General features: G+C 46.8%; 1 long non-coding RNA gene across 2 annotated transcripts in view; it reads left to right on the top strand.

Annotated features, from left to right (window-relative positions):
• The first annotated feature begins 369 nt into the window (after positions 1-369).
• The window catches only part of LOC309518533, a 100,230-nt gene continuing 73,614 nt past the window's right edge, over positions 370-26,985 (top strand). Inside the window, exons 1-2 of one of the 2 annotated variants that reach the window (XR_014213439.1) lie at positions 370-683; positions 15,971-16,394. This is a non-coding gene — a long non-coding RNA (uncharacterized lncRNA). Of the gene's footprint in view, positions 684-5,388; positions 5,697-15,970; positions 16,395-26,985 lie in introns of those variants that run through there. The other variant, XR_014213440.1, reaches the window with a different exon arrangement.

The following is a 26,985-nucleotide window of genomic DNA, read 5'->3' as shown; positions in this document are numbered from 1 at the left end:
TCTTCGCCTTTTGGGACCCACGCCGCCTCTTCTTCCTGCCTTTTCGAGGACTTGGGATTCCTCTCCCTTTTCTCCTTCCAAACTTTCCCCCAAGTCTGCGCCTACCCCAAATATTTCATCGATGTTCCCCATCACTCACCCAACCTCTGCCTCTCTTCCTTCCTCAGCACAAGTCTGTAAGTTATTTCTCTCCCCCATTTATTCTTATAAGAAAAGGAAAAAGAGCGACGAGGCTTGTTATTATAGATATTCATATATTTATTAGGCGAGCATCAACAGCCAGGAGCCTCGGAGGAAAGGAGGCGCCGGGGGCTTTTTATAGGTGACGTATAGACCTACGTGGGGTGCTCTGGCCCCACATGGCCCCTGCTTACAGGCTTCCCACATCCTAAAATGACATTTCCCCGCAGTCCTCCTCGTCCTCCCGCCTCCCTCTGAGATGAGGAGGGAAGAGGGGCGGTGGGGGGGGGGAAATCAGCCTTGGTTGTTCTGCTCGGGAGACGAGCGACGGAGCTTCAGTTGCACAGAGAGACACAGAGACGGAGGAGCGCAGGGAGGGAGCTCTAAAAAGGACCCTCCATTTGTGGGAGGGGGGACGCTCAGGGGACCCCCCCTCCCAGGAAGAGAGATCGAGAGCTGAGATCCAGCAAAGCGGACGGGGTCGCCAAGTCCTCTCCGGCAAGGTAAGGTCATCGCGGTTCCTATTGCGTGGCGTTTGCTTAAGACACAGTAGAGAGAAAATGACTCTCCATTTCTTTCTTTTTAGAAGGGTTCTTGGCTAAGGAGCTGCGGAGATTTTGGGGGTGTTTCGCGGGGTACAGAAGAAGGCTAAATTTTCAACCTGGAATATAAATGATGGTGGCGGGTTGGGGGGGGGGCTTTCCCCACCACAACAAATCACAAATCCTGTAGTGGAATTTTTGACCTTTTACTGTCTGAAATTGACTTGGGCTGCCGCAGTGGCCCCGGACACGTGTCTTCCTTCCTTCCGTTGAGGGAGTCTTAGGATTTAGAGGAGTGGGTGTGGAATACACACACGCGCGCGCTTGTGTGTTTGTGCATGCGCGGGTGTGCGTGAGTGTGAAACACAAGCCATTCTAAGGTTGTTGACTGACTCTGTCTGGATTGTCAAGAAGAGTTTTCTCGCTACACACCCTTCTGGATCCTGGCTCTGGGCAACTCACTGGCACATTTCTGTCGGCCACTTCTAGGTTTTTTTTAGAAAGGGGGAGTGCCCCTCTCCGTCTCCATAGATGAAGGCCAGCTGAAGCTCTCTTAGGCAAAAACTTATTATCTGTGTGTTTGGGGGTGGGGAGAGACTTTATAGCACCTTGTATGCAGGAAGGAGAAGGGACAATATAGTAATTTCCTCCTTTAGGATTTTGATTGATTGATTGAAAAAAAAGAGTATAGACCCGCTTTTAAAATTGGGGTGTAAGGTATATATGGGAGCCCTTTCCCTCAGCTCCACATGAACTCTCCGTGCTTCGTATGGAGCAAGGGGAAAGTCGAGGGACAGCAATTTGTTGTTTGTTTGTTTTTTTAAGGCTGGGAGTAATATTTGCACACCGTTAATCCGGATCGCAGTCCGATATTCTCCTTTTCACACAAGGGAGGACATGGAGGAAACGTTCATTCACTCGTATGGGGGCTAGGGAAAGGGGTTGGGGACTGAGAGGGTTTGGTTGACCGTGAGAAGCAGATAACCTGTGAATTTTCTCCCCATCGTCCTCAGAGATGTTAGTCTGGTGGTAGTAGATTCCTGGCGCACTAGATAACGTAGTGGGCTGGACCAGCACTGCCCTGGACCCTGTGTGGATGTGTATAGAAACTATGATATATTAGTTGGATATTATCCTTCCTTTTGTGAGTTTAGCAGAGTACACCCCTTGCAGTAAAAATAGGAAGATTGCACACCCAGCCCTGACTTTATGACTTTCTTATCTGTTATGTGTGCTTGTGTGTCTATATCAATATCTAAACAGATTACACACACGCAATCCCAAAGCGAATTGTTTCCTGCAACGCTCATCTATTCCCTCTCGGAAAGCACAGAGCAGTTTTACAAGCAAAGGTCGACCCACACAGACACACACACACGCCGACTCCTCGCGCTCGAGGTCCCCGGTGGTGTGTGCCTTTAAACACACCCAGACACACAGCACACACCCGCCGCACCATGGTCACCATTGGAAAGTTGCCTTGGCAGAAACTTCACTCAATAGGGCGACAATGGAGCCCCCGGGGCGGGCGGGACAAAAGGGGTTGGAAGTAGTTGAACTGCCAGGCACGTCCACCCCCCGGGTGCTTGAATTAAAAAAGAAGAAGGAGAAGGAGGAGAAAAAAGAAATAATGAATGAGAGAGAGGGAGAGAGAGAAAGAAAAATGAGAGAAAAGAAATGTACGGGGGAAGAGGGAGGGGGAAGCTAGAGAGGGACTTTTCTTTGCGCTGGTGAGAAAATACTCCTGGCAAAAAGTTGGTTCGGCGTCTTCATTTCAGCGCCAACGGAGCAAAGCTAATTCAATAGGAAACGCGAAGGTTTCCAAATAAAGAAGCGCTGTTAACGTGAAAAGTTCGTCTCTGGCGAATTAATTGTTAGGGCAAATAAACTCAGCCACGGAGAGACGGCAGTAGGTCGGGAAGGGGATTATTACTATTATTTTCTCTTAACTGCTGGTTGATGTTTCCTCCGCAGTTACTAAATGATTTTTCAGTGCTCGTCCTTTCGCGGAGAGAGTTTAAATCTAACCCACACAACGCTATCTCAGATACTTCCGGGGGGAAAGGAAGGATGTCATTTGCTGTTGTTGCTTTTATTTTATTTTTTTAAACAAATATTTATTTATTATTTTTTTAAAAAAACAAAATATGACCCTTTGTCATAAAGCAAAATGAGACAGAAATCGTGGCAGGGCCTGGTGTTTTCTAAGAGAGCGCAGTGATACTCGGAGTATCTTCTAAATGGGAATTTGTATTTTCCCGTTCAGAAATCCGAAGCGATCAGCAAGATTTTTGTAGCTATCCCATCTATTGTATAGCTGCCTCTTCCGAAGTTTGGTTACTGCTAGCGAAGGTTTGAATACCTGTTCTTGTGGTTTCAACGTTTTATACCATAGCGCCTCTTTATTATCCCGTGTTGTGTGATCGTATATTTATATATCCATCTATACATACATACACACACACACATATATATACATAAATATGTATATATGTATATGCATGTGTGTGTGTATATATATATATATATATATATATATACACACACACATACATACAGATTGAGTCTACAGTCCTAGTTGGGAAATATTAATGGCCCAGAGAAAAGAGTTGCAGAAGCAACGGTTGGTTAAATAATAATAATAATTTTTTAAGCGAAGCATACTGAAAAATGCAGATTATTTTTTTGTGTGCATATGGAAAATAAATTCATTACATAACAGAAGGCTGAGCAGGAAAGAGAAACAAGACGTTTGGAGATAAAATAATAATAACAGGTGTACAGTGCTAGCTTAGACAGGTCTACTCAGAAGTAAGTCCTATGAAGTGGGCCTTATGACCGGATAAGTGGCTATAGGAGTGCAGCTGCAATTACTATAAAAAAGGGAGGGGATCCAAATACATAAATAAATAAGACAGCGACTAGAGTTGCTCGAGGCTAATGAAAGCACGGGGCGGGGGGAGACGTGGAATCAAGACGAGAGAGAGAAGAGAAACAAAACGGGAAGGAACTGATTTAAGGCTCCAAATGCTCGAATTCCAATTCAGATGTCCACACGCCCACATTCACCTAAACACAGCACCGCCTCGCACCGTCGGTTTTATTGGGGGTGGGGTGGGGTGTCGTCTGTTCCAGTGCAACACTGGAATGGCCCGCAAGGGGTTAAACTGATTGCTCATGAACTTGGCCTGTCTGTCTGTCTGGATTTTGATGGATGGGGTAGACCCCGCTGGCAAGTTCAGGCGGCAAGACCTCCCCCGCGGCTTCGGCGGTCCTGGGAAGCAGACGACAGAGGGAGAGGGCGGGGGAAGGGGAGGGGGAGGGGGGCGAGGGAGGGGAGGGGGAGACTTCACCTCCCCGTTACTCCCCCTCGCTTTACTACCGCAGCTTCCCACCCTTCTACCTCGCTGCAGAGGAGGGCGAAGTTGCCCGATCTCGGATAGAGAGCTGCTCTTTCCTTGGCCTCTTCAAGGCCCCTAATTCTCTTGGAATGGGATGGAGAGACAGGTAGAGGGGGAAGGTGGATCCACGCGATGGAAGGAGAAAGCAGGCAGGGAGAAAGCGGGGCTGGTTTTCAGCATTTGGACAGCGCCCGAGGCAAGGTACCCACGGTGGGCGAAGAGGGGCATGGAGCGAGAGGCAAGCGCAGAAAGCGGGGGGCCAGTAGAGAAGAGGGTCTCTAGGGCGACCCCCTTCCTCCCTGGCTTTCAGATCCCACCGTGGGGGGGGGTGAAGTTGGGGAGGGGGCCTCTCTGGGTTTGAAAATGTGGGGTGGGGAAAGAGGTTTTCCTAGAATCCACGTGCAAACCCAACGTGCCCGCGAGCTGTTCCTCTGGCTTGCTCTATCTGCCCATCTGTTTACCGACCTATGGCGCGCACTCCATCTATCACCAGGAGAATTAACAGACAGACAGACAGGATGTATGGGTGGCTATAAAGGCAACAAGGAGGGGAAGGGAGAGACGGTCACCTAACCACTATCACAAAAATATCAGTTATGTCAAAGAGGCTATGATCATTATCCTTCCTGCTCCAAGACTTTTTCTCCTACTCATTCCCCCATCCCAAGATTCCGAAAGACTTGGGGGTCTGCTCAGCAAACCCCCTTACCCCCGTCCCACATTACCTCCTCTCAACGCCCTGCAAAAAATGCGGCAGAACCAACACCCCCCCCAAAAAAACGCCTCTTTTTACCTGTCCAGAATTCCACCCCGTTGGTCATTCCCCTATCTAGGAGGGTTTGAGGACTGGTGGGGGGCTGGTGGGGCAGGTGGGCGGGTATAGTGTTGGTTTTCTTCTTCTAAGCCTGCCTGAGCTGTTTTCAAAAGGCCGTCCTTATGCAAGCCTATCAGAATGGACTCCCTCTCCCCCTCCCCGCCCCGCCACAAGCCACTTTCCCTTTTTAATTGGAGCTCCACCGGAGTCTTAATTACAGGCTGAGAGAGGGAGGGCAGGCTGAGATTTCGGCTCGGTGGAGAAGCCTGGCCAAGCGCTCCCTCCCCTCCCCCTCCTCCTCGCCTCTCCCCCTCCTCCTCTTCCTCCTCCTCCTCCTCCAGCCGCCCCTGATTGGCTCGAGTAAGACGCTGCTGCTCTGACGTCACCCAGCCTGCCAGCAGACCAGGCTTTCTTGGAAAACGACCAGAGCTTTTGGAGCTAAGAGGAGCTGGCTGGGCGCGCGGAAGGAAGCCCAGCTAGAGGCGCCCTCCTTCTCTTAAATCCCCCCTCCTCCCCACCCCTCTCTCCGCTCCCTCAGAGCCAGAAGGGGGAAAGGGGGGCCGGCCAGGAGGCCCACACAGCGAGACTGAAGCCGTGGATCATCCTCGGCTGGGAAATAAGCTACGCAGCAGCTCCAATCGCCTTTCGCCCCATCTTCTTCTCCTTTTTATTATTATTATTCTTGTTATTTTCTTGGCCACGGATTTCTTCTGCCTGCCTGCCTGCCTCCTCCATCACCCGTGCTTGGAGCTGCCGCGTGTAAGTGCTGATCTTGCTTGCTCTTCGCCGAGAATCCTGCATGCCTCTCTTTCTTTTCTCTCGCTCCCCCACAACCACGGGAGAAGGCGTTAAAGGCTGTGGGTTTTTGGGCCCACCATCGTAGAAAAGAGAGATGGGGATTCGGTTGGGTTAGAGGCGGTGGAGACGGCTATGGAGTGATGGCGCTGCTCGCCTTTGAAACAGCGTCTGGCGTGAGGTGGGGGGGGCGTTCAGGGGGGTGCTGGCGTTTTGAGGGGGGTGGGGGGCAGAAGGGGAACGGATTTGGGAACGATCGAGGGTGCCGGGGGACGAAAGAAATATCTCTCCCCCCTTCTGTAAGAGAAAGTTGATCTTCCTTTGCTGCTTTGAATAAGCAAACGAGGCAAAGAAGGAAAGGAAGACGAGCACGTGTGAATTGCAGGTTTGGGGAAGGGAAGTAAGATCGTGGGAACGCGGGGAAGAGAGAAGAAGGCGCTCGGGAGGAAGGAAGAGGGTGTCGGGAGAAGTCCTCCCAGGCCTTCCTTGGTTGCAGCTTTGGATCTTGACAAAGCCGGGTCTGCGTGCGAGTGTGTTTTTGCTCCCACCCGCTGGAAAAAGCTTTAAATAGGTAGGCATCCATGGCTTTGGGAAGTAGCCGGGCTCTTGGGATGTTGCGCACCACGTGAAGGCGAGGGGAGCCAAAGGAAGCAGGGGTGGGTGGAATTGTTCGAGGCTGCGATCCCCTTACACGCTGCGCGCCGTGCGTGATTATTGGCTCCCGAGTAAAGCTTGCTTGGATTGTACTTGCGCGCGGATGGATCGGGTAGCTGCGTTACGCTGCCGTTGAGGAGCGTGGTGGCGGTGGCGTCTTCCCGCAGTCCCAGATTACAGGTATCCCCTGATAGCATATGAGTTGTAACCAGTGCTAGTCCTGCTGGGTGTGTAGAGCCATTAAAGTGAGTGAGGATGAACTAACTGAGGCCCATTGCTTTCAATGGGTCTACTCTGAGTAAAGCTACGTTAGCTACCACCCTTTGCCAAGTCAAGGCATTCCGAGAGTCTACTGTGCGTCTGTCTGTCTTCGGTTCTTGGGCTGTTGGAACTAAGAGTGTTGCCAGGAGGCCTTGAAGTTCATCGCCAGCATTTAACAACCACACTAACAGAAGAAAGTAATGACTGCACTAACACTAGCGATGACGGTGCTGGTAAATAATAATTATATTAAATAATTATTAAATAATAATTATATTAATAATGCATCTTTTTTGGTGTCTTTGTCCCGAATCCACCACCCGAGGAAGCTGCCTCAGTCGGCCCACTGTTGGGGACGGCCTTAAGTTTCAGGCTTGTATTCCACGTTTATGGATTTGTTTCCAAGATGCGCTGTAGAAACGAGGGGACGAGTTGTTGGTTTCTTGGACATTCACATAGTTACTGAGGTGCTCTGAGTTGGTCCTTACCAAACCTCAGAAAGATATCGATCCACTTCTCCCAAATGCTCGCTCTTGTAAAAGCCACTTCTGAGACTATTATTTACGCGGAGGGCATTAGAAAGATTCTTCACCCACCAGTTATTTTTAAAGGCTTTGTTCTTTTCGAAGGGCCCGTGGGTTTGTGGTGAGCGTGTGCGATTTGCATGGGATGGTTAATATTGCAAATTCTCTTAACAAACAAAATGGGTTCTGTAGGGTTTCGATGCCCATGGTGCAAAATATTTATATAAGAGTATATATATAAGAGTAACGGATTTCAAGACACGTTTGAAATATCCCAGGCTTACAGTGGATATTTTTTGAGAGAATGATAATGATAACCACAACAACAATTACACTTTTTACATGATGTCTGGCCTTGGAAACACAGTTAGAGAGCATCCCATTTAGAAGCATTGCTTACTGTACATTACCGAAATGAGGACAGCCACTAAGAATGAATCATTTAATTTGCTGTTATTGGAGGCAGAAACCCTAACTAACGTTGAGGGTGGGGGCGGCGGAACTTGGATATATTTTTTATCGCAAGTTACAGCCGCTGCATTAATACCTAGGTAGCAGCGAATGCTTGTGCGTCTGGATTTATTGCCTTTGCTTAACTTTCATTTTATTAGGTATCATTTCTCCTTCCTTACCTTTCTTTTCTTCCTCTTATTTTTCAGAGTCAATTAAAATAATAATAGTGAATTAGAACGATTTCCACCGATTAGGCCTCAGCCTTGAGCGTGTGCCTGGGGATATAGCATATGATATTTTAAGTTGCGCCCCTCAAAACAGGCCAGGCGTTCAAAGGACGTGCATTCCTGTCTAGATCACGGTCCCCTCACTCCCCGACGCTTGTTTGGAAGGCAGTATAAAGAGAAAAACAAACACACTCTAGCCCCCCTCTCTCCCTCAGCTTTCTCCTTCGTTTCTGGAGCGGCCGCGTATACACCGCTCATGATGGGACTCTTAATTACTCGGCAAAGCGAGGCTTCCCAGTTCACCGCCCTTACTTTCCCCCCAACCAGCCCGCTTCTTATTTCTCCAAAAATACCCCCCTCCGAACCCTTCGGGATCTGCGGTGCGAAGTTGGCAAAGAGAGAGGTGAGGGGACCCAGCACAAACCAGGAGATTCACCTGACTGAGTCCACTGAGCAAAGAAGCGTGTGTGTGGTTATTCGAGGTTGGCTAAAAATAACTTTCCCCTAATTAAAGAAGACCTGACGTCAGACATGCTCAGGCGTAAAAAAAGGGGGGAAGGCCTCGAGAGATGATGTGTGTAGTTTCTTTCTTTCTTTCTTTCTTTCTTTCTTTCTTTCTTTCTTTCTTTCTTTCTTGGAGAAGAGGAGAGCAGGAGGGCTTCTTTAATTTTGAATGTCTTGGAAAGCGAGTGCCGTGAGGTTGGGGCTACGATTCTTTCTAGCTGGCTGGTTGGGAGCCTTTTTTAAAATGCTCATCTCAGTAAAACCAGGCACCATTTCTCTCTCTGTGTGTGTGTGTGTTATGATTTTGCAACGCTAAAAAAAAACTACTCTGGTGTGCGTCTCTCTGTTTGTTGTGCTTTTGGGCGTTGAAGTAACGACACGGTGTGGAACACAGTCAGCCTAGGGGGGTTGTGTAAGCATGCTGGAGGGAGGGAGGGAGAGGGGTGGAATGGAGAAATATCACTGGGGAAATCAGGCGGCCGCCATGTGAGCGTGGTAGCTGCCGAGCCTGCTCCCCCTGCGAGCCTGCGGCCCCGGCGACTTCGAGCTCGGCCTGCCTTTTCTGCACCAGCGCACCGACAGACAGACAGCCGTGTTACATGGCTCCCTGTTGGGACTTCCACGCGATTTCCTCCCTCCCCTCCCCACGCCTCCCTCTCCCCGCCACCCTTAAATCCCCACATTTAAAGCATTCCTTTGCAGGAGCACAAAGCTGTTAGAAGGGAGCGAAAGCTTTTGCTCCCTAGGCCCATTTCACAGCTATAGGGATGGGGAGCATTTCTCCTTAATGGTACCCCAGTATTGGGAAGATCTGACCCGTCCAGTCTTCCAACACGGACCCGTTCACTTCAGAGCAGCCACGATGGCTGCGGTGGGGCACATTCCCAGAAAGTGGGGTTGTAGATTCTTTCCTCTCTCCCCTTCTCTTCGCCCTCCTTTTCATCCCTGTATCTCCTCTCCGCCTTCCACCCATTGGTCTCCTCTTGGGCTGGATGAAGACACATTCTTCACCTCCCAGAATTGGGCTCAGCTACGCGTCTGAGGTGTAGGAGGGATTTTGAAAGATGCCTTTTGGATTTAGTAGCGCCCTTGAAATCTTCTCCCACCTACTACTCCTAGGTAGGGGATGGCGGTGACATGGCTGCAGTCAGGACACTCTGTCTTTGTACTGAGGTTTGATGGATCCGAGTTGGGCCTTGTTAGATTGACACCCTGCAGTCTACCAAAGTCTTGGAGGCCAGGGAAAAGAAAGAAAGTCTACAGCCCTCTTCGGGAAGGTTGGCAACCACCTTAAATACAATCCTTATAAAACAACCAATAACTGTGACTTGTTATCTCAATTAGAGTCGAATTGCATCTAGCTTTGATGATCTGGTGGAAGAGCGAACGAGTCTGAATCGATTTGTTAGAATGGAATCCTATACATTTCTAATCAGAAGTACATCCCCCAAGTTCAGTGGGGCTTACTCCCAGAAAAGTGGGTTTAAGGGGGGCAGTTTCAGTCTTTAAGATGGCACCAGACCCTCTTCAACAATAGACTAAGAGCGTTGACACCCCTCTGGAAGTTTTCTTCATCTTTTATAATTTCCGAGGAGGGGAAAAATATTTATTTAATAGGGGACTGTTCATTTTCCATCCGTTACAAATAGCTCTAGCCAGAGGCGGATTATTCCCAGATTAGAATTTCTTTTTTTAAGGTTGGGGGAGAATTTTTTATTATGTAACCTGATGCACGATTTTGCTATTTGTTTACTGTCCCTTACCAGAAAATTTCCCATTGTATTAGAAAGGAGGGAGCGGAGGGGGCATTAAGGAGATTTTATTTTATTTTGCAAGAGGCGAGCGGGTGAGAGATGGTGAACAGATGATGCAAATATGTGGCGGCAACGAAGGCACGTTCAGGGAAGCTAGCTTCCAGCACCTTGGCCAGTGCCTTCGCCCTCGGATTTAAGCAACGCTTCATTCTTGGGCAGCCGGTGGAGAAGTAGGGAATTGTGTTTCGCGGCAGAGTTAGTCCCCAACCGCATTTTCCCATCCAGTGACCCGAGGGAGGAGACCTCTCACTGGGGTTGCGGGAAGGCTGGCGTGCTCCCAGTTTCCAAAAGCCTCTCGGAGGATCTGTAACGCGAGACAGCACCAGGAGGCTAGGCCTAAGGTTGCTGGCAAGACTATCGCGGGCTTGGCCAGAGCTAGCCTACCTGCTGAATGATGGTGGGGGTTTGAAAGGAAAGTGCTGGACAGAAATGGGGCAGGAACGACTGCTTGGGCAGGCTGGCTAGTAGCTTGGCACCAGGCAAAAGCGGATCCGGTCGCCTCTTGCGTTCCTTGGTTCCTTTCCTTCTTCGTGTTCCGTGGATTCGAAGCCCCTCTCTGGAAATAGTGGTTTGATCCAGGGATTATTTGATTTATTTAGATTATATTTAAATTCCTTATTTCCTTCCCTTCATCTCTCCTTCCCCTCTTTTTACCCGTCGTTCACCACCTCTCTCTGTCTTATCAATATTCTATCTATCCATCCACACATATCTTCTTTCTTTCTTTATTTCCAACACCCACCCACTCAGCTAACAAATCTGTTTTATCCGGATTCAACGCACACGTAGAACAGCCATTCCCCATAGAGGAGAGATACTGTGGCATTTAGCATCGATTTGAAACATACCGTTCAACTGCACGGGCAGATGCATAGAATATTGACTAGAGGAGACAAGTCAATGTGACACACACACACATTTAATGGCAACGACAACGTTTTAGATTTAGCTTGCTTGCAGAGGGGTAGCCATGTCTGTCGGTTGCAGCAAAAACAGAGTCTTGTAGTACCTTAAAGGCTAAGACACTCTGACTGTGGCAGAACCTGTCGGTTCTGGATTTAGGTTATCGAATCGTCTGCCTAGCTTGCAAGCTACCTGTGTGATGGAGCGGGGGCGGGGGGCAGAAATCAGCTCGTCCAAGTGGCTTCTGCGTATTTGCGCACAGAGAAATAATGAATGCAAGGATTTTCCTTGCATGTTTTACGGCCATCCTGTTCAGGCGCTGGAGGAAATATCGCGCGCTTGGCCTTGAGATGCCTGCTTCTGTTTTCCACGCAGGAGGAGAAGCAGCAACAACAACAGTACAGGCAGAAACGAGCGGCGCGTCTCTACAAGGCCAGGTTGGAGGGGGGGGGGGGAAGCCTCGTTTTATTCCGAGAAGGGGAACCGGTGACCTTCCAGATCCTTCCTGGACTACATTTCCCATCATCCCTGACCACTTTTCACACGATGCCTGGCGCAATGCGAGTTGGGGTTCAGTAACACCCGGGTGTGTGTGTGTTTCACTAGTTCCCCATCCTTGATTCAATCGCAAACCCTAGAATGAATGTCGGTGGAACCCAGAACATCATTCCGAACGCCTTTTCGCTAGAAATCTTCGGAACTTGATGGGCCTTCCCTTCGCTTGCAACCCACACGGGTAATAAAATAAATTGAGAGAGCATCATCCACACGCCCCTCCCCACCATTGCACCGCATATTTCGCTCCTGCAAAGGTGCCGGGCCCTGCGGGCAACAGACGTGGACTCAGGCGGAAAGGTTTTATATTTGCACGGAAATATGTAAGGGGAGGCGCAGAACATTAAGACTCTATGCAGAAGTGTGAGCATTTGGGAAATGGCGTTCGAGAAGGTGGAATTTTGGGGATGGGTACTAAGCGGAGGGACCTACTAGCCAGCCACGGATAATCATCCTTTACTAAAGAGAACCACACCTCCTTCTTTTAGGAAAATCTACAATAATTCCCCCTGGACCTGGGGAGAGGATCAGTAATATTTGGATTTTGTTTGAAAACCCCAAATTCTCAATGTTCAGTATCTTTCCCCCGCTTTCCCACCAGTCTTCTAGTCCAGGGAAATCTAATTCAAGATTAGTCCTTTAAAACAATCTGTCTTGCAAATACACTGGATTAGGCCGTGGGAGGAGGGGAGGGAGTTGCAGATCTGCTTCTGAGCCGAAGTCAGATCCCATTCACTGCTTTCACTCCGGTTTGATCCACACGTTCTCAGTCCCACCCAATCAGATCCTTTCAAACGGCAACACGCGTGTACCATTCGCCCGGTGGGGTGGAGCGGTGTTGTTAAAGCGTGTTTGTTCCGAGTCAAAATTAAAAGAAAACGGAGGGTGGGGGAGAGTGAAGGAGCCTAATTTTCCTCCAAGAAATGGTGGGGAGAATGGAGGCGGAGGGCGTCGTCCCTGAAATCTAATCCCACCGTTCATTCAAAGGTTCTGGAATTAGAACACCGGACCTCGTGGACCTCCTCCGAAATTACGATTTATTGACAAAGTCAGGATTTTCGGTGGATACCTGTTCCGCTGACTTAGTTTCAATCTAAGTGTTTCGGTTTAAGTGACCTACGGAATGGTCTGAGAGCCCCTTAAGGTCCCTTTTCCATTGTACCTGGAAGGCGGTGTGTAAAGATTTTGCCTGGGGGTATTCAGAGAACTCTAGGGTTTCCTTAGAGCTTCAGTCCTAACATTACTTGGAAGTAAGTTTTGATGAAATCAAAGGAATTTACTTCCGAGGCCGTTTATTAAACTAGGATTAGCCTTGTAGCTAGTTTTTTTTTTAAATTAAAAAAAATCTTTATAGGGGAAAAAATCACGCGAGAATGTTGATTTAATGTTGATTTAATTTTTGAAGTAGTATAAGCTATTAGATCATATCCATTGGTGCTTTGTGCAGGTCAAGAGCCCGGAGATAAGAAAGACCCCCTTACCCAATATAATCTATCTAATTATTAGATTGCTATATGTGTGTGCGCGCGCGCCTGCATAGCGATAGGAAAACAGGAAAGACAGCCTTTTGAAAATGGTTAAAAGCAGAGATCTATGTCACCCTCCTAAACATTCCAAAAAAGAATCCAAAAAGGCTGGATTGCTTTTGGGAATGCGCGTTAGAATGGAATCCAGTGTGTGGAGAATCTTGTTGATCTCTCTCGCCCTAGTGGCATAAGGGTGAGCCTAGTGCCTGGATATCAGCCGGTTTGGACTTGCAATCCTAAACCCACTCACTTCAGCGCAACCCTAAGCATTTCTATCCAGAGGCAAGTTGATATCCTCAGAAGTAAGTCCTGTGGAATTCAAGCGGGGTTTTTGGTTACAGGAAAATGGGATTAAGGGTCGCAACCTAAATCTCCGGAAACACAGTGAGATTTACCTCTGGGTAAATAGGCGCAGGATTGTGGAGTTAGATCCCGCCGCCTTCTGAGATTAGCAGCAATCTGGAATTCCATGCAGGGAATGTGATCTGGAGGTGAAGCTTTTTAGGCGTGGATAGCTCAATCGGTAGAGCACGAGATTCTTAATCTTAGAGTCGTGAGTTCGAGCCCCGCGTTGGGCAAAAGATTCCTGCATTGCAGGGGATTGGACAATATGACCCTCGTGGTCCCTTCCAACTCTATAATTCCAGGATTCTGTGGAAAACTTGTCACATATAACTTGGTGCATTAAGATCAGTAACCTGCTGTGATTTAAACTGCAGTCCTCCGCCTGCACTTACCTGCAAGTAAGTCTCATTGAGCTAAAAAAAGGCCTGCCTTCTGAGTAGACATGTATAGGAGTTCCACTGAAAATGTGCTTGGCCTGCTGGATGTTACCTTTATTTCGGAATAAAGGGTGGATCCGAGGCTGTTGATTCGCTATTCTAGAATTCCTTAGGTGCTGCTCCCTTGCCCAGGCTTCTAACCTCCCCCTTCATTCTCTGCTCGTTTTCAATCAAACGTGCTTCGCGTTGCATTTCCGGATCTGATCTCGGTTTGGGGACCGTTTGGAAACCGATAGGAGGAGAGATTGTGTCTGATGCCGGTTCAGACAGTAATCGCTTCTAATGCCTGTATTGTTTGATCTGTGAGCACGTTGCCTATCGCTCGTTGTCGATCGCTCCAGTGTGTTAAAACGCGTTGAGGAGCGAGGCGTTGGTGCTGAAGGTGAGGCGGGTGTCTTCCACACACAGCAGATCAAAGCAAAGACGCGTTACGAGAAGAAGAAAGGGATAAAACCATTTATTTATTTTAATCATCTCGCCTCCTAATTCTGGGTGGTGCTTATTTGATAGAGTGCTGGAGCCAAGGGCGTGTTGCATTGTAAGTGAGAGGCTGGAGGCCGTAGAAAAATACGAGATAATTCATATTTCGTAACTGGGGATTTCCCCCCCCCCAAGGCACTTGTTTTCCATTTTCAATTCTTCTAGGGAAAAATGCATCGTTCAGAGGAGAAAATATACTGAACGATTAGGCTCCCCAAACTCAGCTGCCCACACATTTTTGCCATTCCCGTGTTTGTTTCAAGAGGGAAACTGTCTCTGCTTTAATTTTAATTTATTTATTTATAAATAATTTTTTTTAATGTGTTGGGAGACAGGAATCCAGACAACATTAAACACTTTACATTTGGGGGTTTTTCAACAGGAGAGATGTATTGGCTGGGGTTTGGGTATTCTTTTTACTAAAAGTAAAAATAAAATCCCACAAAACTCGTTGGAACTTAATCTCAAGCATGACTGCTGTCCTACGCGTTCCAACCTAAGAAGAAGCCCCCTCCCCATGCTAATAGCTCAATGTGACGATTTAAACATGTATGGGATAGGGGCCATAATCAGGCACGTTTGCTGCAGCCCTTAGCAAGTGTCTAAAACTCTCCCAATGAACTCAAGGGAACTTCATAGGGCTTAACTTTCGCTGGATCGGGCCCTGGGACGTGAGAAGGGCTCCTCTTTCGTGCTGCGGAGTGCAAGAATCCTCTCCATCCCCCAGTGATTTTAAAATGATCTGATTTCACCCCCCCCCAAGAGTCTGCAAAATCCCAGGCCTCCCCCACGCCCCACCTCCCAACAAAGTGGTGTTAGATCGCCCTTAGTCAAGGGGCTGACCGCTCGTTCAGATCTTAATTTGCGGCACCCAAGGTTTAGCCTGGAAGCGCCCATTGAACAAAATCAAGACCCCCCACGCACGCAGTGGGTTTCTTTGAGCCCCCCAGAAAAGAGGAAATGTGCGTTGCAGGAAGCCCCGTTCACTTCAGTGGGGCTGGCTGCCAAGTGAAATGGCACAAGGTTGTGTTGCAGGCCTTAACTCAGGCAGAGGGAGAGGGCTGGGGGTTCGTATGGCAGACTTCAAAGAAAGATTGTTGCCTAAAAGGAAAGGGGCGGAACGTGTGTTGGGTGGGGAGGCGTGGGAGGGAAAGAGCAAAAGAGGCGGGAAGGAGAGGTGATTTGAATGCGAGGCCGCCCATTGGCTACCAGCCCTGTTGACGTCACTTCCCAAAGAAGGGTGTTTAGCATCAGAAAAGGAGTATAGAACTTGGTCAGTAGAAAGAGGGCGAGACATCAGCCCAATATCTCAGGGTGTGATTTGAATGTAAACCAGCTGCTTCCCCGCAAGGGAAATGCCTCATTTCAGATAGTCAGAACGCAGCAATGGGTGACTTCTGCCAGCCATAACCTGCAGAACAGGTCCTTCTCCCGCTTCTCCTTCTTAAATGAGTGCAACGCTGCTCTTTTTCTTCTCTCGTCTTCCAAAAAAGTTTCACTTTCTTTTATCTCTTTCTCTCTCCTCCTTTTTTTTTTTTTGCTTTCTCGATGGCAGATCGAAGATCCAAACCTCGCCACTCTTGTTTTTTTCTTCTGCTACCCCCGCCAAGTTGAGCCCAGCTTTATGAGGAGGGGAAAAAAAAAAAGAGAAAACAGATAGAGAGAAAAAGTGGAGGGGAGGAGAGCAAGAAGACGCCTCGGAAGAGGGAGGGCTGTTTCTGTCTTTGGTTATCTAGCTGTATGAGTGTTATCAAGCCATCATAAAGCTAGATAACCGAAAGTAGAAATGACTTCCAAAGACTTCTGGGAGCTGGGAGGCGAAGAGGAGCAGCACGGAAGAAAAAGAAGAAGGAGGAAAAGTCCGGAGAGCTGGAGACAAGGGGAAAGAAAACGAAGCCGAAAGATCAAGATTCTCAGGGAATGAAGTTGTCTGCGGCTGCTGGCGTTTGAGAAATGCTCCCCGCGTTGCTTCAATACAGGTATCCTCCTATATACGATTGCTGCTTTATGTTTCTTTCTAATGTGCTTGTTGTTTTAGGAGTTTTAATGATGAATCACTCTTTTTCCCTGCCCTCAGCAATTGTGTGCGTGCGTGCATGCAAATAGCCAGAAACCAAATCGGAGCAGGCTTGTGAGAACCTGGGGGGGGGGGGAGGTAGCAGACAACACAAATGATCCAAATAGATGTGTGTATGTGTGCACGCAGATATATATGGCCTGAAATTAATTTGCAAGTCTTGTAGATGCACCCCAAACTATTAAGACAGTGCAAAGTGTGAGGAGGAAGAGGCTGCTGGGTGTGTGTGTGTGTGTGTGTGTGTGAAGCAGCGAGTGTGCCTGAACTCTTTTGCAACAATGCCCCTTGATCAAATTAATCTATGTAGAAAGCCTATTAGCATTTGGAATTTCTCTCAAGCACACTACACGCCCCCCCCCCCGCTTTTCCAGGCTCTTCCTTGGTTTGGGTTTGTTACAGGCCTCTCCCCCAAAACTCTGCCCCCTCTGTGAGGTCAAGTTCTTGATAATTTGATCACTTTTCACGGGCTTTGGCAGCTGCTTTTGTGTGGAGTTGGGGGTCTCTGTGCAGAGTGAAGTGGAGCAGAAATGAAGGGAGAGTTTCTTGAATAGAAAGGGGCCTGGTTCCTAGGGCCAGACTTTAACATTGAGACTCTGCCTGCATATAAACTACCTGTTTTAACTGCTGAGACTTTTCTGTCTCTCTCTCTCTCTCTCTCTCTCTCTCTCTCTCTCTCCCCCCCCCCCCGACAACCCCCCCCATTCCCACTCCTCACCACCACCTCCCCTCCTCCAAGTTGCCTGAATGGTTAACATTCATAAAGGATTCTTTACCTCCACTGCAAACCCCAGAGTTGAAACATAATATGTATTACAATGTCTAGCAAATAAAAAAGCAATTGGGGAAATCTGCATTCCGTTCCCATGGCAACGCAAAGCACAGCGCTAGCTCGGCCTAGTCTCTCACTCCTGGCACATTTTAGCCGCCAATTTGAGGCAAATAAGTGCTTTTTGCCTGATTTGGTTGGAAGCAACTCTCGGTCCCCCCCCTCCCCGCCAACCTTAAACCATGGAAAACAATTCACAAAAGATCACTATAATTCTTTCAGGAGCTGACTCCCTAGTTGGTGGATGTTGTTGACAGTCATTCCTCCCCACTACCACCACCAACAGAAAAACATCAACAATGTTTAGAAAGGTCCAGGGAATAGAGCTCTCCCCATTTCCTCCCCCCCCCACTGAGGGTTTGATACATTGCTTAGTATTACTAATCAATTAATTTAATTAAGTCGGTGTGTTAATTACTCACCTTTCAGTTGAAGGTCTCAGAGCAGGTTACCTAGTTTAAAAGAAAAAAAACAACCCAGTAAAATATAATATGCAAATGGCACAACCTGGCACAATTTGTTTATTTATTGCATCTACCTATCTATCATCTATCAGTCTATCTATCATCTATCCATCATCTATCTATCTATCTATCTATCTATCTATCATCTATCTATCTATCTATCTATCTATCTATCTATCTATCATCTATCTATCTATCTATCTCTATCTCCCCTTTCTGCAAAGGCACCCAAGGCAGTTTAACACTTTAAAATACTAAAACAAAATATAAATCTGGACCTGTGACTTGTGGTGTGGAATAGGATGGGGGCACGGTTGTCTCATTGCAGCAGGCCACAATCTAGCCTTTGCCTGCCTCCCTTGCTCTTATCTTCCTTCCCACAGGGCTGTTGGTGCTGGTTGGTGTTCCCATCATAACCAGTACAGATAAGCAACAATTTAATTCCTTAACAGCAACAGCTTCTCAATTTGTGGGACGCAAGCCATTGGGGCGGCATAAAGTATGCAGGGGTTCCTTCCTTTCTCCATCACCAGTTATGAACTTGGTTGTGTGTGTGTGTATTTGAGAGAGACAAAGACATGTATCTGGAACAAGGAAGCTTAGGTAGAGGTACTATTTTGCTCTTATAAGACTAGCCAAGTCAGGGCATTCATCCATCCAGCTCATCATGGTCTATGCTAGAGGTAGCCGGCATGGTGCCCTCCACATGTTGGGTTAAACTCCCATCAGTCCCAGCCAGCAATGCCAATGATCAGGGATGATGGGAGTTGCAGTCCAATGACAATGGCCATCACCATGCTGACTGCCCCCGGTCTACCCTGACTGGCAGAAAATCTTCAGGGTTTCAGACTGGGTCTTTTCTTAGGTCTACTTGCAGAGGCTGCCAATTGTGCCCAGGACTGTCTGTGTTGTGCTCTACTGCTGAGCTAAATGTCTTCCCTTGTTGTTTTAGTGTTTCCCTGGTTGCGTAGCTTTTAGGCATAAGCAGAGGTGCTCCTGTTGTACTCTTATAATGACAAAGTGGGGTTTGCTCCTCCAAATCCCCAGTTCTTTCACACATGGAAGCTGAAGTCCTCATGACTATGTGCAAAGATTTTTGCACATCCTCCCAAATGGGTGTTGAGTTGGGAGGCCCTGAAATGAGTTGAAATTTAGTAAAAGTCAGAGTTTATTCTCTCCGCCCCCCAAAGCACTGCTTTACAACCAGTGCCTTAAAACCTCGTTGCACTACCCTTGGGATATGTAAAGATGTAATATGGTTCCACTGAGCATGTACAGAGTGATTCCCCCCTCCCCAAAACCGAATAACCACCAAATCTAACACATCTATGTTTGTGAAGTGCGTTGGAGAGGAGGAACCAAGCTGCCTAGACATGTAAGGCATAGGCTTATAGGAATGTGTGATTATGGAAGAAATTAAACATTCATTTGATCCATCTCATGCAGTATTCAGTTCCTTGCAGAAAGCAGCTTTATGCCATGAGGACATTCACAAGTTAGGCATGAGAGTGATGGTGGAAAGGCCATAGCTTAATGATAGCACACATGTTCCCAGGTTGCCAGCTCAGTTCTTCTGGATCTCCCTAACAGAGTTGTGAAAGTCTCCTAGCTAGAACCCTGGAAAGCTCCTGCAAGTACAGTACATAACACTGAGATGGATGGACAAATGATTTGACTTTGTATAAGGCAGCTCCCTAAGTCCTCCTCTGCTGTTTACCACCACATTTGTTCTTCAGGGCTGGAACATCATAATAATCAGCCCCTTTACCTAACAGTTGTCAGTTGGTCTGTCTGTGATGAAATGGTTTAGTTCTTATTCTTAAAGCCACCCCAATAAGCGAATTACACACCATGCTTTATTCACTTTAGGAATAAATTGGGGGCATACTGAATTTGACCAGGAAAGTGGAATTGGAGGGGGTCGTACCACTGTATAAGAATTTGCTTATCTGTAACTTTTCAATAGGGGACGCGGGTGGCGCTGTGGGTAAAAGCCTCAGCGCCTAGGGCTTGCCGATCGAAAGGTCGGTGGTTCGAATCCCCGCGGCGGGGTGCGCTCCCGCTGCTCGGTCCCAGCGCCTGCCAACCTAGCAGTTCGAAAGCACCCTCGGGTGCAAGTAGATAAATAGGTACCGCTTACCAGCGGGAAGGTAAACGGCGTTCCGTGTGCTGCGCTGGCTCGCCAGATGCAGCGTTGTCACGCTGGCCACGTGACCCGGAAGTGTCTCCGGACAGCGCTGGCCCCCGGCCTATAGATGTGAGATGGGCGCACAAACCCCAGAGTCTGTCAAGACTGGCCCGTTCGGGCAGGGGTACCTTTACCTTTACCTTTAACTTTTCAATATTCATACTACACTTGCATCCTGAGAGTGTGCATGTTTACTCAGAAGTAATTCTGCCTTGGTTCAGTGCAATTTACTCCCAAATAAGTTTGCCTGATAATACAACCTGTGTCTAATTCTTTGCAGTCGGTGCAAAACCCCCCCTGTGCACTTAGTGTTCCCTTTAATGTTTAGGACGGCCTTGCAAAACTGCTTGAATCAAGGTGGTTTTATTGTATCTATAGAACTCAAAGAGAAACAAAGGCACTACAGTGGTACCTCAGGTTACATACGCTTCAGGTTACATACACTTCAGGTTATATACGCTTCAGGTTACAGACTCCGCTAACCCAGAAATAGTGCTTCAGGTTAAGAACTTTGCTTCAGAATGAGAACAGAAATTGTGCTCCAGCAGCGCGGCGGCAGCAGGAGGCCCCATTAACTAAAGCGGTGCTTCAGGTTAAGAACAGTTTCAGGTTAAGATCAGACCTCTGAAACGAATTAAGTACTTAACCCGAGGTACCACTGTATAAGCATACATACAAAGGTGTGCTAGGTCTAGAATATTGCAGATGTAGACAGTTGTGCACATTGGATACTTTAGTACATTTTGCACATTTTGCTGTGGCTGTAGGTGTTCCCATCTTCTTAAAGAGTCAGGCATTTTCTCTCCATTGCTATGCTGCTGGAGAAGAATCTTGATCGGAGCAAAAAAGCAGATTTTACCAAAAGTAGCCTACCATTTATAGGAAATCTGAGTGGGTTTCGCTAATGGTTGCAATCTTGTACTTTTTCCCTGTCAGTATAGAGCCCAAAGTAAATGGAGGGGGAGGAATGGAACTCTGTTCCAGCTTTGTTAAAAGTGCTTAACTTTTAAATGGTCTGAATTACTACTGAGTCGTTCCAGCTGAACTCTGTGGGGCTTGCTTCTGATTCTGAGTCTTAAGATCATGCTGTACGCTCAATTGAACAGAACAGGAAGGAGTTAAACCTTGTTCTTGCCAGTACATCCTATGTGGCTTTTAAAAAAAAACTTGGAAGCAATAACCACAATGTTCAGTGGTACTTACTCTTAAGTAGAGCTGGGTGAGGAATTTGATTTTCTGTGAAATCTGATGCATATTAATATGAATGAACGGATTGGAATGTTAATTATCTCTTGGATTCTGTGCTTCTCTGAATTTTGTGATACATTTCCTGGCTCAAATGTAGCAAAATGTATCAACCCGGGTATTTTGGATAAAATACATGTAGGTGTATATTGAAATGCATATTGAAATACCTTTTTAAAACTATTTTTATTGCGGAATTTTTTTAAAAAAATGCAAAAGGGGGACAGGGCAAACTTACGAATCAACACACATGAAATTGGCTTGAAACAGACAGCTCCATCCAATCCTACTCTCTGCTAAACATATTTAGGATGCAGTTTGTCTCCCACTGAAACATATGGAACTTAGAAGAATGGAATGGTAGTGCTTAATTTTGGTTGGATTGGGCATTTTTTAACAGCTTCATTTCTTGTGCAGAAAATATTTTCAGGAAGTATTGTTTTAGAATATTCTGTGCTATTCTTCAAGATCTTGATTGGATTCACATTGGCGATTTTTTTGAACGAGATTTGGATAGGTACTACCCAACAAGATTAGCTGGAGTGGTTACTTGACTGAATGCATAGAAAGATAGTTCTTGGAATCTATTCTTTGAATGAGTGGCTGCTTTTGGAATTCATGCAACAGAAAGATTGGCCCTAATTTAGTTTAGATCTGATTCGGTAATAGATCTGCTGAATCTGAATGTCAGTGTCATTGTATTTGACTTATAGCATCATGGGTTTTAACGTAAGTAAATTCGCTGGAAGTTGGGTGTGCAGGGAGTCTTTAAAAAAAAATCTGTTTCTTAATTTATGATAACTGTTCATTTTTTAGCTCTTTCTCTGACTATTGTGGACTAGTTATCAGTCAGTAGTGCCTATTGTTTTTTGGATGGGTGTATTTACTTCCAGTATTCTGATCTATTAAAAATATACACCTTACCATTTATCAAGCATTTAAGGAGTTGATTGTTTCAAATTACTTTTTTTTGATGCACCAGGCAGTATTTACGTTGATGCATTTTTAAAGACTACTGAGCACCTTCAGGTTCATCACTTGATGCCTGAAAAATTAGGACATGGGTTGGCAAACTAAGGTCTGGGGGCTGGATCTGGCCCAATCACCTTCTAAATCCAGCCCGTGGATGGTCCAGGAATCAAGAGTAGAATGTGCCCTTTTATTTAAAATGCATCTCTGGGTTATTTGTGGGGCCTGCCTGGTGTTTGTACATGAGTAGAATGTGTGCTTTTATTTAAATTGCATCTCTGGGTTATTTGTGGGGCATAGGAATTCGTTCATCCCCCCAAAAAAATATAGTCCAGCCCCCCACAAGATCTGAGGGACGGTGGACCGGCCCCCTGCTGAAAAAGTTTGCTGACCCCTGGATTAGGAGATGACTGGAACATGTAATAAGGCAGCTGTCGCTAAGTGGTAGAGCTACATCTCCTTTGCATGCAGAATATCTCAGGTTCAGTCCCTCGCATCTCTAGGTGGGGCTTGGAATGTCCCATGTCTGAAACCCTGGAGAGCTGCAATAAAGAAGTAGATGGGCCAACGGCCTGATTAGAAAACAGCTTCCTTTGTAATGCTTTCCAATGGGTCTGGTTGACATTCAACTGCTAGCCACCCAGAGCCAAGCATTCAACTTGCCTGTGTGAGTTAGTCCCTTGTGGATAAAGTTGATACTGAAGAAGGGAGATGTGGCCTATGTTTGGCAGATGCTCAAAATCCATCTGCTTGGTTTCAAATATTTGTTCTTGATGTGGGACATCCTGAGGCCAAAATCTTTGCATACTCTGAAGAACATCTAGGGAAGGACTGTAGATCAGTGGTGGAGCATCAGCTGTGTCTGCAGGACACCCCAGATTCGATCCTTGGCATCTCCAAATGGGACTGGGAATGTCTGAAATCCAGGAGGGCCTTTGCTCTGTCAGTGTAGATAGTATAGAAAGACAGTATTGACCAATGGCCCAACCTGATGTTTAAGGCAGTCTCCTATTTACCTTGCAAGTTGTTTTGCAGGTGAAAAGTCACGCCAAGCCTAGAGGCCAGTATCCAAATAAAGGCCTTTTGTTCATTTTTAGAGCACATCCATTTATATGATGCTTTTGTATTTGGACCCCACCTTTTTTTCTATGATGGAACTCAAGCTGGTATGAATGGGGCTCCTGGGCAGTCTCTCCTCCAAATACAGCCCAGACCCAGACCTGCTTAGCTTTCAGCAATGTTATTGCCTCTTAAGACCATGTACTGGGACTTACCTGTCTTTCAAAGAGGTAAGGAGAAGACTAAGGCAATTCACAACTGAAAGAGGGGAATAAGAAGAGCAAATGGTTTCATTTAGCTCTTTAACCAACATGTTCCCAAAAGAGAAAGATGGAAGAAGCCAAAGGAGCGGGGAGTGGTCTTGCATTCGAATCCTGATTATGGGTTTCTCACAGGAAGGAGTGCTTTACCCAGTACCAACCAACCTAGGCTTTTAATATCCTCAGAGGAGGCCCGGCTAGTAGTGCCCCTAGTGAGTATGGCCTGGAGGACCACTATATGAAGTAGAGCCTTTTTAGTGGTGGCACCGCAGTTCTGGAACACCTTCCTTGTTTAATCAGGCTGTCCCACAGATTATTTTAGGTTAGGTAACACCTTAAGGCCTAATATGTTCCATCAGGCCTTTGGGACATAACGGGAGTAGAATTGTTAGCTACTCTGGGATTTTATGAGTGCAAAGGTGGGGCATAAGAAATAAGATAATAATCATCTTAATTGCCCACCAAGAGCATGTTCCATGATCTGGTGCAGCAATAAAACTACTAGTGTGTTTGCAAAGCTAAGCAGGGTCTGGTATGGTTTCAAATTGGTTGGGGTACTGCGTGTTGAGATTTCTGCATTGCAGAGGGTTGGACTAGATGACCCTTGGGGTCCCTTCCAACTCTACAGTTCTGTGATATACTAGGATATAAATTAATTTTATCCCCTTGAGTCCATGAAGTCATGGCTGCAATCTTAGACATCCTTACTTGGGACTAAGTCTAATTTTTAACCTAGTGGGATGCACTTCTGAATATGCATGCACAGAAGTACTTTGCAAATCTGCTTAAATAATTTGTCTGCCTGGGGTTGAGGATCAGGCCATAGGTTTGCAGCTGGCTGTAGACAACTGAGTGTAAGGAGCCAGCCACAAAAATAACATGCAAAATGTGTGGGAAGGTGGAGCTTCGGGTCTGGAGGCTGAATATGGCCCTTCAGATCTCTCCATCTGGCCCTTGGGACTCTCTCCGGGGCGCCCCCCTCCCCATTCACACCCTCTTTGGGCCTACTGCATATTCTTCTTGAGTGCTTTTGCAAGGCTGGAATGAACTGCTTCTCTAGATGGAAATAATAATAATAATAATAATAATAATAATAATAATAATAATAATAATAATAATACCCGCCCATCTGGCTGGGTTTCCAGAGTAAGATGTGTTTAGAAACTGGACAAAGGCAAAATTTACAGTCATTGCTCTGTCCACTTTTGTTTCTGGCCCTGTGCTTCGCTGCTATGTGGCCCCTGGAATGCTGTCCTTAATGGAATGTGGCCCTCAGGATGAAAACAGTTAATAATTCCTGAATTTGAGAATGTTACTGTGTTAAATCGTAGACTCACCAACACGAAGGAAAAACTTGTAAGGAGTTTATTTTTGTTTGTTCTAATGAGAAGTCATTGTACAATATATGTACGCTTTTTTTTTTTTTTAAGACTGGAAAAAATTAGCAATGGTGCTAATTCCACAGGAAGCCTCCCAGGAAAAAGGGCTCTGTGAGTTTGAATGCTTGAAAGCATAAAGGCCTGGAATTAGACTATCATTTAAGGAAGCGTTACTAATCCAAAATTACAGCAGCAATTCTGTGATTTGTCGGGGTCCCACATGCATTGCCGGAATGAAAAGGTGTGGATTTTCCAGAAATGGAGCTCAGCTGTAGCACATAGTCTTGGGAAGATGAGAATGAATTATTTCTTTCCTCACGCTGTAGGGAGATGAGAACGAAGGTGCCATTTACGCAACCAGTTTTTGTTCTTTCCAAACCATGTGGAATAGCATTCTGGACACAGCCCCGGAGTGTGATGCAAAGGCCAACGAAAAGCCATTGGGAGGGATCACTTTCTGTGTAATAATGTTATGCAGTGAGGCTCTTAGTTTTTAAAAATCTGTATATAAATAAAATGTCTGTAGAGTCCTTGTGTACGTGTTGGACAGCACCCAGTCGACTTTCTATTCTTAAGCCCCACTAAAAAAGAGTTTGGATTTGATATCCCGCTTTATCACTACCTGAAGGAGTCTCAAAGCAGCTAACATACTCCTTTCCCTTCCTTGCCCACAACAAACACTCTGTGAGGTGAGTGGGGCTGAGAGACTTCAGAGAAGTGTGACTGGCCCAAGGTCACCTAGCAGCTGCATGTGGAGGAGCGGAGACGCGAACCCGGTTCCTCAGATTACGAGTCTATCGCTCTTAACCACTACACCACACTGGCCCCACAGCGGCATGGCTTTCAGAGCTGCAACTTGAGCTGCCCTGAATATTCTTGCACTTTCAAATTGCCCTACACCAGAGGTGGGGAACGTTTTCCTGGCCCCGAGGGTCTTTTTCTAGCGGTGCTAGGGGCCAGAGGCAAAAGTGGGAGGAGCTACATGTGCGATTTCCCCTTTTGTACAGTAGTCCAGTTTCTACATATACTGCTGTCTCCGTTCAGACAAGCAGAGGCATGGTCAGAGTCCAAGGACACTATCCAGGCATTCGAAAATGGGGCCAGTGGGGAGAGTCTCAAGGGCCAGACAGAGAGGCATCTGGCCCCTGGGTCACCCGTGGCCTCGAAATGAGCATATTTGATGTGACCAAATAAAATACTCGTGTGCATGGCATCTTTCCCACTTCATAGAATTGTGGAGCTGGAAGGAAATGCCATCTAGTCCAACCCTCTACAATACTGTACAGTGGTGCCCCGCAAGACGAATGCCTCGCAAGACGGAAAACTCGCTAGACGAAAGAGTTTTTGGTTTTGGAGGTGTTTTGCAAAACGAATTTCCTATGGGCTTGCTTCGCAAGACGACAATGTCTTGCGAGTTCCTGCTGTTTTTTCCCCCTCCCCCCTTTTTCTAAGCCGCTTATCAGCTGATCTGATCAGCAGATAAGCCGCTAAAAGCCGCTAATAGCGCTAATAGCGCTAATCTGCTAATCCGTCAATGGGTTTGCTTCGCAAGACGAAAAAACCGCTAGACGAAGAGAATCACAGAACGGATTCTTTTCGTCTTGCGAGGCACCACTGTACAGGAATTTCGATTGAAGCATCCCAGACAGATGGCCACCCTACCTCTGTTTAAAAGCTTCTGATGAAGAAGAACCCACCATAGAGCAGTGGAACATTTCTTAGCTTCCTTACTTTATCTTGCCTTCCTTTTAGATTATACAACCTTTCCCTCCCATTTTTCCCTTTCTGTCTTCAGCCCCCCTTGCCCCCTTGCCTTTTGAGGTCATTTTGTCTATAAGTGCCTGTGACATTGCTTGGCCCATGTAGCGTTGTGTCTCCGTCGACAAGACCATGTTTGTTTGTGTGTTACATTTACAGTGGTACCTCGGGTTAAGAACTTAATTCGTTCTGGAGGTCCATTCTTAACCTGAAACTGTTCTTAACCTGAAGTACCACTATAGCTAATGGGGCCTCCCGCTGCTGCCACGCCATGGCCGCAAGATTTCTGTTCTCATCCTGAAGCAAAGTTCTTAACCTGAGGTACTATTTCTGGGCTAGCGGAGT

The sequence above is a fragment of the Podarcis vaucheri genome, assembly GCF_965113315.1.
Source record: "Podarcis vaucheri genome assembly, chromosome: 14".
NCBI classification, from domain to species: domain Eukaryota; kingdom Metazoa; phylum Chordata; class Lepidosauria; order Squamata; family Lacertidae; genus Podarcis; species Podarcis vaucheri.
The sequence above is the reverse complement of the archived record's forward strand: the minus strand, read 5'-3'. Positions and strand labels throughout refer to the sequence as shown.